Here is a 21,150-nt window from a genome sequence, read left to right as displayed (position 1 = left end):
TTCACACTTCTACACATTTCACACTTCACTACACATTTCACTACACATTTCACGTCACACTTCTCTACACACTTCACCACACACTTCTACACATTTTACACTTCACTACACATTTCACACTTCACTTTACACATTTTACACTTCACTACACATTTCACACTTCACTTTACACTTCACTTTACACTTCACTACACACTTCACTACACACTTCACTTCACACTTCACTACACACTTTACACTTCACTTCACTACACACTTTACACTTCACTACATACTACATTGCACATTTTACACTTCACTACATACTTCACTACACGTCACACTTCACTTCACTTCACTACATACTACATTGCACATTTTACACTTCACTACATATTTCACTACACACTCCACACTTCACTACACACTTCACTACAACCTGCAGCTAGTGTGATGGTACAGTCACACTCACCCCTGTATTCCCCAAGTCAGCACAAATGTTGACTCCCTCTGGTATTTTCTGGACAGTTTTTGCCCATCCGTCTTTCTGTCTGTCAGATGCAGGGCTGAAGAGCACCAATCCAGCCTCACCTTTTTACTTGGAAGTTTACTTGAAGTGTGACCTTTTCAGTGCCCATCCGTGACTAGTGCTCGTCAAGGGTCAGTGGTAGAAGTGAGAAATGGGACCCAGGAGGGAGAGTGAGCGAGCGAGTGGGTGGTAGGCTGTCTGGTGTGCTGGCCTCCGGCCGGGCTGGGCCCTCTACAGAGAAAGTAATTAAGCGAGCCCCCGTGGGGGATGGACATGTCATTATTCAACAGATTGGAACGGATCGCCAAGCCCCCAGAAGTCATTAGGTATGGATACGTATCACACTAATGGATCTGGAGATGATCAGGGCTGGTAGGGACACATTGAATAGGTCATTTTATTAAATGGAGATACCATTTCTCATGATGAGGATGGTGATGAAGGTTGTAGAGAAGGTGTACTGTACGTAAAGATTATGATCAATCACTGCCCAAAACACGATCCAAGTCTAGGTAGAGTGGGTTAGGTTTTGGTGGTCAGAGAAGGCCTGATGAAAAGAGATCAAGGTGAATTTACATCCGGATTCGCCCCCTTGTCCTCAGTATGTATGGTTCCTGGGGTGTAGACTAGAGAATATGTATGGTTCCCTCTCCTCTCCATCCCACCACCCTCTCCTCTCCATCCCACCACCCTCTCCTCTCCATCCCACCACCCTCTCCTCTCCATCCCACCACCCTCTCCTCTCCATCCCACCACCCTCTCCTCTCCATCCCACCACCCTCCCCATCCCACCACCCTCCATCCCACCACCCTCTCCTCTCCATCCCACCACCCTCTCCTCTCCACCCCACCACCCTCTCCTCTCCACCCCACCACCCTCTCCTCTCCACCCCACCACCCTCTCCTCTCCACCCCACCACCCTCTCCTCTCCACCCCACCACCCTCTCCTCTCCATCCCACCACCCTCTCCTCTCCTGAGAGGCCTGATGGGCCCAAGGCCCAGGTTAGAGAACGAGAACGGGCCCAAGGCCCAGGTTAGAGGACGAGAACAGGCCAGCCTGGGTCCAGGTTAGAGAACGACAACAGGCCAGCCTGGGTCCAGGTTAGAGAACGACAACAGGCCAGCCTGGGTCCAGGTTAGAGAACGACAACAGGCCAGCCTGGGTCCAGGTTAGAGAACGACAACAGCCCAGCCTGGGTCCAGGTTAGAGAACGACAATAGCCCAGCCTGGGCCCAGGTTAGGGAACGAGAACAGCCTGGCCCCAGGTTAGAGAACGAGAATAGGTCTGATGGGCCCAGGATAGAGAACGAGACAGGCCTGATGGGCTCAGGTTAGAGAATGAAAACAGGCCTGACGGGCCCAGGGCCCAGGTTAGAGAACGAAAACAGGCCTGACGGGCCTAGGGCCCAGGTTAGAGAAGAACAGGCCTGACGGGCCAAGGTTAGAGAACGAGAACAGGCCTGATGGGCCCAGGGCTCAGGTTAAGAACGAGAACAGGCCTGACGGGCCCAGGTTAGAGAACGAGAACAGGCCTGACGGGCCCAGGGCTCAGGTTAGAGAACGAGAACGGGCCTGGCGGGCCCAGGGCTCAGGTTAGAGAACGAGAACGGGCCTGACGGGCCCAGGGCTCAGGTTAGAGAACGAGAACGGGCCTGATGGGCCCAGGGCTCAGGTTAGAGAACGAGAACGGGCCTGGCGGGCCCAGGGCTCAGGTTAGAGAACGGGCCTGACGGGCCCAGGGCTCAGGTTAAGAACGAGAACAGGCCTGACGGGCCCAGGTTAGAGAACGAGAACAGGCCTGACGGGCCCAGGGCTCAGGTTAAGAACGAGAACGGGCCTGGCGGGCCCAGGGCTCAGGTTAGAGAACGAGAACGGGCCTGACGGGCCCAGGGCTCAGGTTAGAGAACGGGCCCAGGGCTCAGGTTAGAGAACGAGAACGGGCCTGACGGGCCCAGGGCTCAGGTTAGAGAACGAGAACGGGCCTGACGGGCCCAGGGCTCAGGTTAGAGAACGAGAACGGGCCTGACGGGCCCAGGGCTCAGGTTAGAGAACGAGAACGGGCCTGACGGGCCCAGACACCGCATTACTTGGATGTTAATTAGTGATGGACAGGGTCATCGCCCTTTCTCCAATATCTCACTCTCTGTCTGTGTGTGATTCTCTCTGTGTGTCTCTGTGTGGCTTTCTGTGGGGGAGCTTTATTGGCATGGGAAACAAGTGTTTGCCAAGTAAAAAAATAAAACAAAAACAAAGCGAATTAAACGAAGACCAAAACACAGACAGACATTAACAGTAAACATGACCAAAACACAGACAGACATTAACAGTAAACATGACCAAAACACAGACAGACATTAACAGTAAACATGACCAAAACACACAGACATTATCAGTAAACATGACCAAAACACAGACAGACATTAACAGTAAACATGACCAAAACACACAGACATTAACAGTAAACATGACCAAAACACACAGACATTAACAGTAAACATGACCAAAACACAGACAGACATTAACAGTAAACATGACCAAAACACAGACAGACATTAACAGTAAACATGACCAAAACACACAGACATTATCAGTAAACATGACCAAAACACACAGACATTATCAGTAAACATGACCAAAACACACAGACATTATCAGTAAACATGACCAAAACACAGACATTATCAGTAAACATGACCAAAACACACAGACATTAACAGTAAACATGACCAAAACACAGACATTATCAGTAAACATGACCAAAACACACAGACATTATCAGTAAACATGACCAAAACACACAGACATTATCAGTAAACATGACCAAAACACAGACAGACATTATCAGTAAACATGACCAAAACACACAGACATTATCAGTAAACATGACCAAAACACACAGACATTATCAGTAAACATGACCAAAACACAGACAGACATTAACAGTAAGCATTACACACATTCTTTGTGGATCTGTGTAATCTGAGAGAAATATGTATCTCTAATATGGTACATTTGTCAGGAGGTTAGGAATTGCGGCTCAGTTTCCACCTCATTTTGTGGGCAGTTTTGTGGGCAGTGTGCACATAGCTTGTCTTCTCTCTGCTTACACCCGCCTCTCTCAATAGCAAGGCTATGCTCACTGAGTCTGTACAGACAGTAGTCAAGGAGTTTCTTCATTTTGGGTCAGTCACAGAAGTCAGGTATTCTGCTACTATTTTTAGGGAAAGGTAGCATTCCAGTTTGCTCTGTTTTTGGGTTGATTCTTTCTAGTGTGTCCAGTGGTTCTTAGTCTCTGTTGGGTCTGTGTTTTGTGAACAGAGCCCCAGGACCAGTTTGCTTAGGGGCCTCTTCTCCAGGTTCATCTCTCTGTAGGTGATGGATTTGTTATGGAAGGTTTGGACATCACTTTCCTTTAGATGGTTGTAGGATATTAACTGCTCTTTTCTGGATTTTGCTCAGCATATTATTTGGTGTTATATGTTGTACACAGACTATGTTTTCCAGAATTCTGTATACTGTCTCAATTGGGTGTTCGTCCCATTTTGTGAATTATTGGTTGGTGAGACCTCACAACCAGGAAATGGGTTCTAGAACTGATTTGGTGTATTTTTTTGTTGTTGACAGATCCTAATTGTGGGATGTCAATTATTTAAAAAAATTGACGGCATAGACGGCCCTTCTTACCTTGCCCTCTCTCCGCTCCAGTCTGATAGGGAATAAGCTGGTTGTGGGGGAACTGTATATAGCAAAGGTGAGGAAAACGGTAGTAATGACTGAATGCTAAAACCCAAACTGTCACCTGGGAGACGTGTGTAGTAAGGGAGGAGCTTTGTTTGTGATATTATGGTGAACCATAATGCAAAATATGCTGCTTTCAAAGCTGATCGCCACCAAAACTTTATTTATTCACGGAATCTCTCTCACGACTCTCGCAAAGATGCTCTGTTACCTCTGCAAAGTCTCTCTCGCGTCTCTCCCAAAAATGCTCTGTTACCTCTGCAAACTCTCTCTCGCGTCTCTCCCAAAGATGCTCTGTTACCTCTGCGAACTCTCTCGCGCGTCTCTCCCAAAGATGCTCTGTTACCTCTGCGAACTCTCTCGCGCGTCTCTCCCAAAGATGCTCTGTTACCTCTGCGAACTGACTCCTGGCTGCATCCCTTTTGCCTCGTAATGACATCATTACTAGTTTGAGACGTCACACACATTTATAAAAGCTACTTCTATGCAAATGTTGTTGATCAATACAATAAGTCCCCCAAAAAAGACTAATCTGTAGCCCCTTGAAATCTGCCAAAACAAGCTGGATAACTCGATGCATTCATCTCCCCTGGCCTAGGCTACTTCCTGATTTACCCAGTTTGTTAATAGAGATTTTCCTTTCAAATAAATGATTACCATTATGTGGTTTGATTGGTGAAAAGTTAATTGATTTAATGCGTACATGGCGATCTCTGAAAAATGGGCGTGTAATGTAATGCTATTGAACTCCAAAAGATACCCAACGATTGAACAGACCAGTAGCTGAGTTTGTCTGGATCTGGTGTGCTTTGGAGGTCACTTCTGCTGGGTGGAGTGTTCCAGTCGGCCAATCATGTCTCAGAGAGATGTCTACAGCGCATGGGCATAGGTTGTAATCATGTTCTGCTTATGTAAATATGTTACAATAGACCACATACTCTCGTCTCCCCTGGTAAGAGGAACGGGGCCAATATGTGAGCTGTGGCATAATAGCCCCGGGTGCCTGAACGATTGGTGGGAAATATGTCACCACTCAGTGCGGTGCCTGAGGTAGACACATTTCCTGTTGCACTCATGTCTTACTGTATGAAAAAGGAAGTGTTGCTCATTTACAATCCTCTAGTGACAACTCGATTTTCATATTCTTTGTGCTTATCCCTGCTAAGCCCCCCAATACACTCGGAGACCCTTCGCCATGATCTAATTTCCACTTCCTTTCCCATCCACAGCTGCGGATGAGGCAAACAAACATTTGCACATTGTATACTTCCTTAAAGCTTTTGGTAGAGCCCCGGTAACCCGCCTGCCTCCTGCCTCAGAGCCCAGGGGAGCCAGTCAACTTCAGAGTGAAGAGTAGGTCGTCGGCAAGGAGTTTCTCAGTGCCCCCGGGCTGGCCCCCCTCCGCCTGCCGAGTGCCGATAACAGGGGTGTAAACAAAGCCCCTTTAATGTCACTAAGCCTCCTTCCTGGGAGGCCCTCTGAGGTGGGGGCCGGGGCAAGGAGGATGGAGGTGGATGGGGCGGCTGTGTGCGTGTCGATTCGCAAGGGTTTGAGGAAACTGAGATAAAAGTTTGGGAGAGAAAAAAAACTGGCGGCGAAAAGGTCCCAGTGTCTCTAATCTCCTAATGCCTTAAATGAGGAAAGGGAATTGGTTGCTCAGAGAACGGGCCTCCGCTGAGAGAGAGAGCCGGCGGAGAGTTCTTGTCGAGTTTGCAAAAATAAATAAATCGTTTATGCATGCATTTCATTCAACAGATAAAGAACGAGACGGATGAGTTTGGGTCAGAACAGAGGTGGAGGAATGGGAATTCATATCCTGAATTTGTAATTTGTACAGTTAGTGCTGGTTATGTTAAAGCACTTTCTCTCCGGTGAATCAGAATGAATGCTGATTATATGGTTGGTTAGCCAGCCTGGCTGTTGAAGCTGCTCATATTCACCATACTGTAACTAGATGTCTATTTCTAGTACTGCCCTGTGGCCATAGCTACCCGTTATCAGCCATGTTTGATTGTTGAAATGGCTGAATTGTGACAGACATGCACACATACTCAAAAACAGGCTGTCTTTTATAGCGATTCCATGCACGTCACCAGACTCACTCGGGTCAAGTGACTCTTTCTGCCGAAGTGTTCATGTGTCTGCAGTTCCTATAGCAAGTCTGTTCTCTGAAAGAGGACAACATGTTTGGCTTTGTATTGTTTTATACATGCCAATGGTTTACGATTGGCGGTCCTCCTTTTAACTGGCCTCAGCACCTTCGCTGCAGGATAAAGACCTGATCTGGTGCTTGTTGCAGGTTACAGATGATCTGGGACATGGAGAACAATAAGGGGTGATGAGAGGTGGTTCTGTTGCAACTTCTCATGGGGAAAGTTCTGAGCTCTGTTTGAATTGCCAGTTTGAAATCAAATCCCTCGTTCATCAAAGCATTGCTTTTTCCTCTCTTCTATTGAATGTTTTGATGGGCCTGGTATTTCTGTCCCGGATGTTTAATGTGGCCCTGCGTTGGCTAACATTTTGAGCCGCGTGGATTTTTCCTGGAGTAGAGAGCGTGTTGACTGCTCAGCCAGACATCGCCAAACATGGCTGCCGCCCACTCCCCTCTTAAATAGATATATTCCCCCAGTCCCTTCACGACCCTATGACCTTGAACCACTCCTATCACCACCCATATCATGCATGTCAAAGGCAGAGTATTTAGAGCCACTGGAAAAACTGTCAACTTTGGGAGAAGGGACATTGCCCCCCCCCCCCTGCTATCCTGCCCCTTCTGGCAGTAATTACCGTCTTGTTCCAGTATTCAAATGAGCAATTTCCCTACGTTCCTGCAAGCCCCTGCTCTGTCATGTACGATCAGCATCAACATATTCATGGCCAGGGAGAATTCACTTCTCTTTCTTATCTGCCTGAGAGCAGTTGCACAGAGATATTTTATTATTTATGTCCATATCAGTATAGGAACTCCTTTCATAACCAAGACTCTCCTCAGATGCGGTTTACAGATGCTAGTGAAGGTCTTCTCTGGCTGTATGTTGACATCAACATATAGCCAGGTAATTGGCTGGCAAATTATAGTATTGCACACAAGCATTAATTGTGCCCCTGGCTGGGGTTGGATTAACACTGAGTATATCTGACCTTAAATAGCCATATATCCATGTTGACAGATGGTCTGAAGAAGTATCTTGCCTCAGAAAGACTCTGGCAAGTTGAGCTATTTTTTAAAATCTTTGAGTAAGGTTGCTAGCTAGCTGTAGAGGTTATGCTTCACCCAGACACCTTGCCCCTGTCGCCTTGTAGTGTCTCTGAGCTCTTGCTTGTGATGTCAGACTGCTGGCTGATGGAGGAGCCCCTATGGGTAGAGACTGTGCCTGGGAGCTGGGCCCTCTTCTCTCATCTGCTGCTTCCACCGTGATGGAGACTGACAGTTTGCTCCTCCTCTGCCTAAAATCCCTGCTAGATACGCTACTGGACAGGAGGACACGTGCCCCCCGATGCCTTGCCATCACACCACCCCCTCACCACTGTAGTGACCAGAGTTCACCAAACAGACGTTGGCCCTTGCCTGCCCTCTTGTCTACCCGAGCTCCATAGTAACAGTAACGTCATCCACAGGGAAACGGAAGGGTCTGGAACTCGTACACGTCACCTTGCATGGCTTAGCACTCTGTGTACGGTAAACAAACCCTGTTTACTATTCAACCACCCTCCCCTTCCCCCTTTCACCATTCTTATGTTTTTAGTTTGCTGAATAATGTTGGATTATTTTGACCCCCCCCCCCCCCCCTCCACCATAGTTCCCTGTAGTTTCATTTATATTTTCTCCTCAAGAAAAAAAAGTTTTTTTCAGCTTGCATTCTGGTGATCCTGGTCTCAGTCCGGTGCCGTAATGTTGGCTCGGCAGCAGGTTGCACTTCTGGGAACACCAGGGACTCGTACATGTGAACTTGAAATCAGTCTTTTTTTATTAGGCCAGGAAAAATAATCTTAATCTCACATGTTCACCTGTTGTCTGGAATCTGCTGTCATGGCAGCAATGAGCCAATATCACGTGTCCCATGGAATGAAAGCTGAGGGATCAACATAATGAAATAAACCACACCAGGAGACCAGTTTTGAATTCTGGGGTAAAAATATATTGGAGGGTGTAGTTGCCCATTAATTTCAACTGCGCACCTCAAGAGACTGGTGTCTGTCTGGCTAGTGGTGTTTCTGTGCTGCAGCACCATAGTAATCACCAGGGTGAATACAAACCACCATGATATCATTCTGCCAGGGTTATTACAAACCACCATGATATCATTCTGCCTGCCAGGGTTAATACAAACCACTATGATATTCTGCCAGGGTTAATACAAACCACCATGATATCATTCTGCCTGCCAGGGTTAATACAAACCACCATGATATCATTCTGCCTGCCAGGGTTATTACAAACCACCATGATATCATTCTGCCTGCCAGGGTTAATACAAACCACCATGATATCATTCTGCCAGGGTTATTACAAACCACCATGATATCATTCTGCCTGCCAGTGTTAATACAAACCACTATGCTATCATTCTGCCAGGGTTAATACAAACCACTATGATATCATTCTGCCTGCCAGGGTTAATACAAAGGGTTAATACAAACCACCATGATATCATTATGCCAGGGTTAATACAAACCACCATGATATCATTCTGCCAGGGTTAATATAAACCACTATGATATCATTCTGCCAGGGTTAATACAAACCACCATGATATCATTCTGCCAGGGTTAATACAAACCACCATGATATCATTCTGCCAGGGTTAATACAAACCACCATGATATCATTCTGCCAGGGTTAATACAAACCACCATGATATCATTCTGCCAGGGTTAATACAAACCACTATGATATCATTCTGCCAGGGTTAATACAAACCACCATGATATCATTCTGCCAGGGTTAATACAAACCACCATGATATCATTCTGCCAGGGTTAATATAAACCACCATTATATCATTCTGCCAGGGTTAATATAAACCACCGTGATATCATTCTAACTGCCAGGGTTAATACAAACCACCGTGATATCATTCTGCCTGCCATGGTTAATACAAACCACCATGATATCATTCAAATACCCACCATGATATCATTCTGCCAGGGTTAATATAAACCACCATTATATCATTCTGCCAGGGTTAATATAAACCACCGTGATATCATTCTAACTGCCAGGGTTAATACAAACCACCGTGATATCATTCTGCCTGCCATGGTTAATACAAACCACCATGATATCATTCTGCCTGCCAGGGTTATTACAAACCACCGTGATATCATTCTACCTGCCAGGGTTAATACAAACCACCATGATATCATTCTGCCAGGGTTAATACAAACCACCATGATATCATTCTGCCAGGGTTAATACAAACCACTATGATATCATTCTGCCAGGGTTAATACAAACCACCATGATATCATTCTGCCATGGTTAATACAACCCACCATGATATCATTCTGCCTGCCAGGGTTAATTCAAACCACCATGATATCATTCTGCCTGCCAGGGTTAATACAAACCACCATGATATCATTCTGCCTGCCAGGGTTAATACAAACCTCCATGATATCATTCTGCCTGCCAGGGTTAATACAAACCACTATGCTATCATTCTGCCAGGGTTAATACAAACCACTATGATATCATTCTGCCTGCCAGGGTTAATACAAAGGGTTAATACAAACCACCATGATATCATTATGCCAGGGTTAATACAAACCACCATGATATCATTCTGCCAGGGTTAATACAAACCACCATGATATCATTCTGCCAGGGTTAATACAAACCACCATGATATCATTCTGCCAGGGTTAATATAAACCACTATGATATCATTCTGCCAGGGTTAATACAAACCACCATGATATCATTCTGCCAGGGTTAATACAAACCACCATGATATCATTCTGCCAGGGTTAATACAAACCACCATGATATCATTCTGCCAGGGTTAATACAAACCACCGTGATATCATTCTGCTAGGGTTAATACAAACCACCGTGATATCATTCTAACTGCCAGGGTTAATACAAACCACCGTGATATCATTCTGCCTGCCAGGGTTAATACAAACCACCATGATATCATTCTGCCTGCCAGGGTTATTACAAACCACCATGATATCATTCTGCCAGGGTTAATACAAACCACCATGATATCATTCTGCCAGGGTTAATACAAACCACTATGATATCATTCTGCCAGGGTTAATACAAACCACCATGATATCATTCTGCCAGGGTTAATACAAACCACCATGATATCATTCTGCCAGGGTTAATACAAACCACCATGATATCATTCTGCCAGGGTTAATACAAACCACCATGATATCATTCTGCCTGCCAGGGTTAATACAAACCACCATGATATCATTCTGCCTGCCAGGGTTAATACAAACCACCATGATATCATTCTGCCTGCCAGGGTTAATACAAACCACCATGATATCATTCTGCCTGCCAGGGTTAATACAAACCACCATGATATCATTCTGCCTGCCAGGGTTAATACAAACCACCATGATATCATTCTGCCTTAATACAAACCACCATGATATCAGGGTTTAATACAAACCACCATGATATCATTCTGCCAGGGTTAATACAAACCACCATGATATCATTCTGCCTGCCAGGGTTAATACAAACCACTATGATATCATTCTGCCAGGGTTAATACAAACCACCATGATATCATTCTGCCAGGGTTAATACAAACCACCATGCCAGGGTTAATACAAAGGGTTAATACAAACCACCATGATATCATTATGCCAGGGTTAATACAAACCACCATGATATCATTCTGCCAGGGTTAATACAAACCACCATGATATCATTCTGCCAGGGTTAATACAAACCACCATGATATCATTCTGCCAGGGTTAATACAAACCACCATGATATCATTCTGCCAGGGTTAATACAAACCACCATGATATCATTCTGCCAGGGTTAATACAAACCACCATGATATCATTCTGCCAGGGTTAATACAAACCACCATGATATCATTCTGCCCAGGGTTAATACAAACCACCATGATATCATTCTGCCATGGTTAATACAAACCACCATGATATCATTCTGCCTGCCAGGGTTAATTCAAACCACCATGATATCATTCTGCCTGCCAGGGTTAATACAAACCACCATGATATCATTCTGCCTGCCAGGGTTAATACAAACCACCATGATATCATTCTGCCTGCCAGGGTTAATACAAACCACCATGATATCATTCTGCCTGCCAGGGTTAATACAAACCACCATGATATCATTCTGCCTGCCAGGGTTAATACAAACCACCATGATATCATTCTGCCAGGGTTAATACAAACCACCATGATATCATTCTGCCTGCCAGGGTTAATACAAACCACCATGATATCATTCTGCCTGCCAGGGTTAATACAAACCACCATGATATCATTCTGCCTGCCAGGGTTAATACAAACCACCATGATATCATTCTGCCAGGGTTAATACAAACCACCATGATATCATTCTGCCAGGGTTAATACAAACCACCATGATATATCATTCTGCCAGGGTTAATAATAAACCACCATGATATCATTCTGCCTGCCATGGTTAATACAAACCACCATGATATCATTCTGCCTGCCAGGGTTAATACAAACCACCATGATATCATTCTGCCTGCCAGGGTTAATACAAACCACCATGATATCATTCTGCCTGCCAGGGTTAATACAAACCACCATGATATCATTCTGCCTGCCAGGGTTAATACAAACCACCATGATATCATTCTGCCTGCCAGGGTTAATACAAACCACCATGATATCATTCTGCCAGGGTTAATACAAACCACCATGATATCATTCTGCCAGGGTTAATATAAACCACCATGATATCATTCTGCCAGGGTTAATACAAACCACCATGATATCATTCTGCCAGGGTTAATACAAACCACCATGATATCATTCTGCCAGGGTTAATACAAACCACCATGATATCATTCTGCCAGGGTTAATACAAACCACCATGATATCATTCTGCCAGGGTTAATACAAACCACCATGATATCATTCTGCCAGGGTTAATATAAACCACCATGATATCATTCTGCCAGGGTTAATAATAAAACCACCATGATATCATTCTGCCAGGGTTAATACAAACCACCATGATATCATTCTGCCAGGGTTAATACAAACCACCATGATATCATTCTGCCAGGGTTAATACAAACCACCATGATATCATTCTGCCAGGGTTAATACAAACCACCATGATATCATTCTGCCAGGGTTAATATAAACCACCATGATATCATTCTGCCAGGGTTAATACAAACCACCATGATATCATTCTGCCAGGGTTAATACAAACCACCATGATATCATTCTGCCAGGGTTAATACAAACCACCATGATATCATTCTGCCAGGGTTAATACAAACCACCATGATATCATTCTGCCAGGGTTAATACAAACCACCATGATATCATTCTGCCAGGGTTAATACAAACCACCGTGATATCATTCTTCTGCCACCTGCCAGGGTTAATACAAACCACCATGTGATATCATTCTACCTGCCAGGGTTAATACAAACCACCATGATATCATTCTACCTGCCAGGGTTAATACAAACCACCATGATATCATTCTGCCAGGGTTAATACAAACCACTATGATATCATTCTGCCAGGGTTAATACAAACCACCATGATATCATTCTGCCATGGTTAATACAACCCACCATGATATCATTCTGCCTGCCAGGGTTAATTCAAACCACCATGATATCATTCTGCCAGGGTGATATCCAGGGTTAATACAAACCACCATGATATCATTCTGCCTGCCAGGGTTAATACAAACCACCATGATATCATTCTGCCAGGGTTAATACAAACCACCATGATATCATTCTGCCAGGGTTAATACAAACCACCATGATATCATTCTGCCTGATATCATTCTGCCTGCCAGGGTTAATGATATCATTCTGCCAACCACCATGATATCATTCTGCCTTAAGGGTTAATACAAACCACCATGATATCATTCTGGCAGGGTTAATACAAACCACCATTATATCATTCTGCCAGGGTTAATACAAACCACCATTATATCATTCTGCCAGGGTTAATACAAACCACCATGATATCATTCTGCCAGGGTTAATATAAACCACCATGATATCATTCTGCCTGCCATGGTTAATACAAACCACCATGATATCATTCTGCCTGCCAGGGTTAATACAAACCACCATGATATCATTCTGCCTGCCAGGGTTAATACAAACCACCATGATATCATTCTGCCTGCCAGGGTTAATACAAACCACCATGATATCATTCTGCCTGCCATGGTTAATACAAACCACCATGATATCATTCTGCCAGGGTTAATACAAACCACCATTATATCATTCTGCCAGGGTTAATACAAACCACCATTATATCATTCTGCCAGGGTTAATACAAACCACCATGATATCATTCTGCCAGGGTTAATACAAACCACCATGATATCATTCTGCCAGGGTTAATACAAACCACCATGATATCATTCTGCCAGGGTTAATACAAACCACCATGATATCATTCTGCCAGGGTTAATACAAACCACCATGATAGCATTCTGCCAGGGTTAATATAAACCACCATGATATCATTCTGCCAGGGTTAATACAAACCACCATGATATCATTCTGCCAGGGTTAATACAAACCACCATGATATCATTCTGCCAGGGTTAATATAAACCACCATGATATCATTCTGATATCAGGGTTAATATAAACCACCATGATATCATTCTGACAGGGTTAATACAAACCACCATTATATCATTCTGACAGGGTTAACCATATATCAAACCACCATGATATCATTCTGCCAGGGTTAATACAAACCACCATGATATCATTCTGCCAGGGTTAATACAAACCACCATGATATCATTCTGCCAGGGTTAATATAAACCACCATGATATCATTCTGCCAGGGTTAATACAAACCACCATGATATCATTCTGCCAGGGTTAATATAAACCACCATGATATCAAGGGTTAATACCACCATGATATCATTCTGCCAGGGTTAATACAAACCACCATGATATCATTCTGCCAGGGTTAATACAAACCACCATGATATCATTCTGCCAGGGTTAATACAAACCACCATGATATCATTCTGCCAGGGTTAATACAAACCACCATGATATCATTCTGCCAGGGTTAATACAAACCACCATGATATCATTCTGCCAGGGTTAATATATATCATTCTGCCAGGGTTAATACAAACCACCATTATATCATTCTGCCAGGGTTAATACAAACCACCATGATATCATTCTGCCAGGGTTAATACAAACCACCATGATATCATTCTGCCAGGGTTATATAAACCACCATGATATCATTCTGCCAGGGTTAATACAAACCACCATGATATCATTCTGCCAGGGTTAATACAAACCACCATTATATCATTCTGCCAGGGTATATACAAACCACCATGATATCATTCTGCCAGGGTTAATATAAACCACCATGATATCATTAATACAAACCACCATGCCAGGGTTAATACAAACCACCATGATATCATTCTGCCAGGGTTAATACAAACCACCATGATATCATTCTGCCAGGGTTAATACAAACCACCATGATATCATTATGCCAGGGTTAATACAAACCACCATTATATCATTCTGCCAGGGTTATTACAAACCACCATTATATCATTATGCCAGGGTTAATACAAACCACCATTATATAATTCTGCCAGGGTTAATACAAACCACCATGATATCATTCTGCCAGGGTATATATAAACCACCATGATATCATTCTGCCAGGGTTAATACAAACCACCATGATATCATTATGCCAGGGTTAATACAAACCACCATGATATCATTCTGCCAGGGTTATTACAAACCACCATTATATCATTCTGCCAGGGTTATTACAAACCACCATTATATCATTATGCCAGGGTTAATACAAACCACCATTATATCATTCTGCCAGGGTATATACAAACCACCATTATATCATTATGCCAGGGTTAATACAAACCACCATGATATCATTCTGCCTGCCAGGGTTAATACAAACCACCATGATACTATTCTGCCAGGTAAGCCTACTCTGCAGTTTATATTTTAATTGGGAAGGTTTTATGGGAAAGCCTTTAGAATTGACTGTTTTGGCATCGCCAACTGGCTACAGGAAGTGGTCGACAAAGTCATTCCCATGCCGTTAACTTCAGAAGGTTGCAAGAAATACCAATGACTGTTGCGTTCTTTACATAATTCTAAGGAACTGAACAAAGTAACTGTTCCCAAATGCTCAGTGTGACCAACCGCCAACAGGCTTGTAAAATATTCACATTTTCAATATTTAGCAGACTTGTAGTAGTGAGAGCATACATTTTCTTACCATTCCCCCGTGGGAATCGAACCCACAACCCAGGCGTTGCAAGCACCATGCTCTACCAACTGAGCCAATGACTAAATCTATCTGCGGGTGTTCCTTTCAGGCCCTGATCATGTGATTAAGATAAGTAGGCTATCACAGGACAATCATTTAGTGTGCAAGTAGTTGTATATTTCATTTTCATTGTGGCCTGATTATCTACACTGCAGTCTGAATGTGAAATACTCTTCTTTAAAAAAAATCCTGAATGATAATATTTGATTCCCTGAATGACAATATTTGATTCCCCATCTACCTGTCTTCTCTGTAGTATAACTTCGTGGGCAGAATCCTGGGGCCTCGTGGACTCACCGCCAAGCAGCTGGAAGCGGAGACTGGATGTAAAATCATGGTGCGAGGCAAGAGCTCCATGAGGGACAGAAAGAAGGTGAGCTCATTGGTTTATTTCACTCAATTTTTCACAACAAAAAAAGCCTCTGATTTAAGACCCACTTCTAATTGCCTCGTATTAAAAAGCCTATTTAGATTTCTTACTCCGCGTGGAGAAGTAAACATTTTACTATAGCCCCACCAGCTATCAGTGTAATATACAAACATAAAATGTAAGACAGCCATGACTCTGTTCTGGAAAGCTAAGTGGGAAGTGACCTCTGAAGTGACAGTGGTAGGCCTGTGCCATGGGCTCTTTTCTGGGCCGCGGTGATGTGTTGATTTCTGAAAGGCCACCGACGTCACAGTGGTGGCAGTCAAAATGGCCGCCTGCATCTTCTCAGGATCCCTGGATGTACGGCGGCAACCCAACTAGAGGAAGGGTCAAACAGAACATTGGACTGATCATTGGTCGCATATAGTGGTTACCTGTATTATGTAGTTCTGATCTGTCCACTGTGGAATCTGTCACTTTTCCTCTAGAGATATTTCAGAGATGACATTTTTACAGCAAATGCCAGCCATTTCTACAACGCCTTTCAAAACATATGCAGGTACTTTGACAATGCGACAACACATTATTTTAAAGCCAGACATGCTCATTTAGTTAGACTTTTTAGTCATTTAGAAGAAGCTCTTTACAGAAAGACACACAGGAGCAATTCGGGTTAGGTGCCTTGCTCCAGGGCAGATAAACCCATTCTTCCACCTAGTCATATTAGGGATGCAAACCAGCGACCTTTTGGTTACTGGCCCAACGTTCTTAACCGCTAGGCTACCTGCGGTTCGGTTCCTCTCCCCCCCTCAGTGTAGTTAATTTGTCAGGCAGCAGATATCCATTCCGGTGTATTTGCACAAGTAAGGTGGGAGAAATGTACGTTATCCCCCTCCATGAGGGACCCCGCCTGGACAGAGGCTGCAGCAGAAAGCATCAACGGCAGAATGTCCAAGGATTCCCACCGGAGCCTCGATCTGCATTCTTGACTTAATGTTTTGTATTTCTCTTCATCTCCTTTGGAGTTTGTTCATTATCACAGCACTGGTCAGTTTTCTTTTTTGCTTGTTCCATCTTTTAGAATTAGATTAAGTGGGCGTTAGGTTTCATACACCTCATTTAGAAGCATGGCTCGCCCCCGAAGACTGCTCCTCTCGGCTCATTTATTTTATCTCTGATTACTTTTATAATCTTAAGGCTTGATGACCCAGGGTATCTTATTTTCCTTCATTTGTCTCTCCGTGGCCCTGAGACCTGTCCAACGCTCGCTGCAATTATAGGCCTATAAACGGACCAGCAGTTTTAACTGCTTCTAATAAATACGAGTCTGAAAAATACGATGCTTTTAAGAGCATGTCATATAAAAAGGGGAATAACAAAAGATAAAAAATATAGATTGTGCCACCTCGTAAGTTTCAGAGGCAAAATGTACGGGCTCAACCAGGACTGAGAATGGGGTAGGTATGGGAGGCGGTGGGGGCATTACTGCAGATAAGAATGGGTTCTCAATCAACTTACCTGGTAAAATAAGTGTAAAATGGACAAATATGAATAAATGAAACATCCACCTCTCATTGTCACCCCCCCCCCCAGCACTGAAGCCAACAGTAGAGAGTTCCTACCACATAACCAGGAACCTCTGTCTCTCTTCCTCACCTCGGTCAGTCAGTCTGTCTGTAGTTTCCCTCCCTGAACCTCCTTGTGTTCTCCCAGACTTCCCTGGAAGAGAGGAGGAGTAGCAGGGGGGCATAATGCAGTCTTTTTATTCAGGAGCCACTGTTTTTCAGCTCTCAATAATTCAGTTTGCAGCTCCCTCCAGGGGCTTGCCCAGCCCGCCGGTGGCTGGAGCAGTGGAGTAAGGGGGGGGGGTAGAGGAAGAGGGGGAGGCATGTGATAAATGGACTCCACAGTATGGAGAACGTAGACCGGCGGGGGGGGATTTGACGTGAGACAAATGGAGGTAGAGTCGTGGCTGCAGGTGTCGTCGCTGGGCTGTTGGTGGCAGGTGGTCTCTGTGGCTTATTCATGGACCTCTGGTTCTGGTGGATGCCTGTGTCACAGGTCTGTGTGTAACCTTGAATGAGAGGTGTCTTATGGAATACATAGACTCTGGCTATACACAGCATCTATTTAAAGGTGTTCAAACAACTATTAAGTAAAAGATCACTAAAATGCAGTCAAGTCAATTTGAAGTGTGGCCCAACTAGACAAACAAATTCTGAGGCTGAACATGTTGACCTCGGGTGGTGTTCGAAAGAAGACCGATTTTAGGTAATTGCTCACTTGATTGCGTTGCCTTTTAAAAAAAGGTACAGGCTAAGCTTAACGTCCATTCTCAATAACAAGGCACCTCTTATTGTGTGAACAGTCAAGTCATCTTAAGTCACCACTCTGTTCCCTCCACGTCACCATCGTTGATGTGGCAAGTGCAGATGGAATAGGAACAGACAGGGGGGACAAACACAGGATAATAACCTGTCCCTGGGATGATGCTTTGTCCTCTGATCAAATGAGGCCTAAATCAGGGAGGGACTCCTCAGGAAATACACACTGGAGACCATGTGTTCACACGACTACGATCACAGCACAACTCCTAAAGAACTGCTCCTTTCAAGGTGGCTATAAAAACGGCAGCTCTTTCTGTGTAAATAATAAAAACAAAACAAAAATGGATTTCAGGGCTTAGTTTGTAGTTTCTTCTAACCAAGTCTTCACTGCAATGGCCTTTCTGTGTGGAGGCAAGTGTTCCATCCAAGGGGGATGAACCGTCAATGCCAAAAACCCAGAACTTCAACTTCTTGCACCAGTTCTGACTCTGGTTCAGCTCTCTAGATTGAATGCTCAAGACATTAACTGTATTTGGCAATTGATAGGTTGAAGTCTGATTGCACATTTGACACAAGCTTTTACATTTGAGTCATTTAGCGGACACTGTTGTCCAGAGCCACTTAGTACATCCATCTCAAGATGGCTAGGTGCGACAACAACATGTCAATACATCTTCCCTCAAAGTAGATATCAGCAAAGTCGGGAACTAGTAAGGGGGGAGGGGGGGGGAACACTTCAGTGAGAGTGTTTAGTTCACCAAAGGGTGAGGATGAGATTGATTTGGGATGATTTAAGATGCTCTTTGAAAAGGGTTTCAGATGTTTTCGGAAGACGGCCAAGGGACTTTGCGGTCTTAGCTTCAGGCGGAAGCTGGGGTACACCAGTAGTGCAAGTATGTGGTGTAGTCACAGACCCTCTCCATGTCACCTGGTAGGAACAGCCTGCCAGATGGGATGCAATCCAATAGTGTGCAGAGCCTGAGATGCCCAGCCCTGAAAGGGTGGAGAGGAGGATCTGACCGAGCCTGAGATGCCCAGCCCTGAAAGGGTGGAGAGGAGAATCTGGTGGTTCACGGAGTGTTGGCTTTTTGAGAAGGGGAGCAACTCGGGCCATTTTGAGATCAGAGGTGAGACAGCCAGTGGTCAGGGATGAGTTGACGAGGGAAGAATGGGAGAAGGTCTCCAGAGAGGGTCTGGAAAAGAGGGAAGTGGGTTGAGCGGGCAGGTTTGTTGGGTGGCCGGACCTCAGGAGTCGCAGGATTTCTTCTGGAGAGAGGGGAGAAAGAGGTCAAGGGTAGTTCTGTGTGAGTGGGATCAGTTGACTCCATAGGCTGAGTGGATGTCGTCAACCTTTTCAGTGGTTGACAAAATCGTCCTCATAGATGGAGGTTGTGGAGGATTAAGGAAGGGAATGTGGAAGAGCGTTTCCTAGGGTGAGAGGCAGAAAGGGAGGAGAATGGGGTCGAAGAGGCAGAAATCAGTAGACCGAGGGGAGAAGGATTTATCAGAAGGTACAGATGATTGGCTAGAAGAGAAGAGACTAGTGGGAGAGAGAGAGTGAGCGAAGATTGCGACTGTGCATTGCCATCTGGGTAGGGTGCTAAGTAGCTAGGGTTGGAGGAAATGGGAGACCGAAAAAGAAACAGGAGGGATCAGAGACCTGGAGGGGCGTTGCAGTAGTATGAGAGCAGCCTCTAGTGAAGATGACTGTGAAGTGCTTGGATTGTCTTTCAGCGTTTTAGAGGTGATATGTCTTGATTTAACCAATGCTTTCTCATGCTTTATGAAGCTTGAATAAAATATTTTAGACTAGCATAAAAGTCTACAGATAGTTCCTCTCGTGCTCTTCTTAGAATAGACGGAGGTGGAATCCAGAGACCCTTGGACATGGCAAGAGCATGTGGGACTGTTGGTATATAATGTAATATCCCTTAGAATTTTAGTTCCCCTTTAGTTCATTCTGACAGGTATTTAAGAGACCTCCCGTAAACGTAGTATAGCTCCTGTGTTCCGGGCATAGCTAGCCTTACTCTACTTTGCCTGTCCTACCCCTGTTGCCCCCTGTTGCCCCCAAGTCCCCTTTAGCCTGGTGGCATTTGACTGAAGTGCATCACCCGTGGCTAAGAGGCGCTATTCAGGAACCCTTGGGGACCGGGCGAGCTAGAGGGACAGCTGGCTACAGCAGTCGCTTAGTTGTGAAATGTGCATTCCGACCTCGTGTTGCTATAAATAGTATTTTTTTTGTATCGCCCAGGTTCATCCTAGCATCAGCTGATCACACCAGCTACTCCTGTCGAGGGCTGTGCAACTTTAGTCTTCCAATAAAACAAACCAGAATGAAACTGGACGTGTGGTGTTGTCCGTGTTAAGAGCATAACCTTGGTCTAGGATGTATTGAGCTCAAGCTTAGACGGGAGGTGCAGTGCGCCACACAAGCAAGTCATTGCCTTTATAGATGTTCTCATAACGTTCATATTTTGGCAAACTCCCTTTCTTGGCAGCATGTCTCTCAGCTGGTTTCAGATGTCAGTAAACACAATTTGGTCTCTCTTCAAAGGCCTTCCCAGCCCCCTCCTTCCCAGAATGCCCTGCGGTTGCACCAGGCCCCTGCGTCCCACCACTCCTCCACCCGTTTGTCATGTTGTCACTTTCTC

The 21,150-nt window shown here is 44.7% G+C and overlaps 1 pseudogene; it reads left to right on the top strand.

The window, feature by feature from the left end:
• LOC124001856 overlaps nt 1-21,150 on the top strand; it is a 125,821-nt pseudogene that overhangs the window by 46,220 nt on the left and 58,451 nt on the right.

This window comes from Oncorhynchus gorbuscha, linkage group LG17, assembly GCF_021184085.1.
Source record: "Oncorhynchus gorbuscha isolate QuinsamMale2020 ecotype Even-year linkage group LG17, OgorEven_v1.0, whole genome shotgun sequence".
NCBI lineage: Eukaryota > Metazoa > Chordata > Actinopteri > Salmoniformes > Salmonidae > Oncorhynchus > Oncorhynchus gorbuscha.
This window is presented reverse-complemented; position numbering and strand designations above follow the sequence as displayed.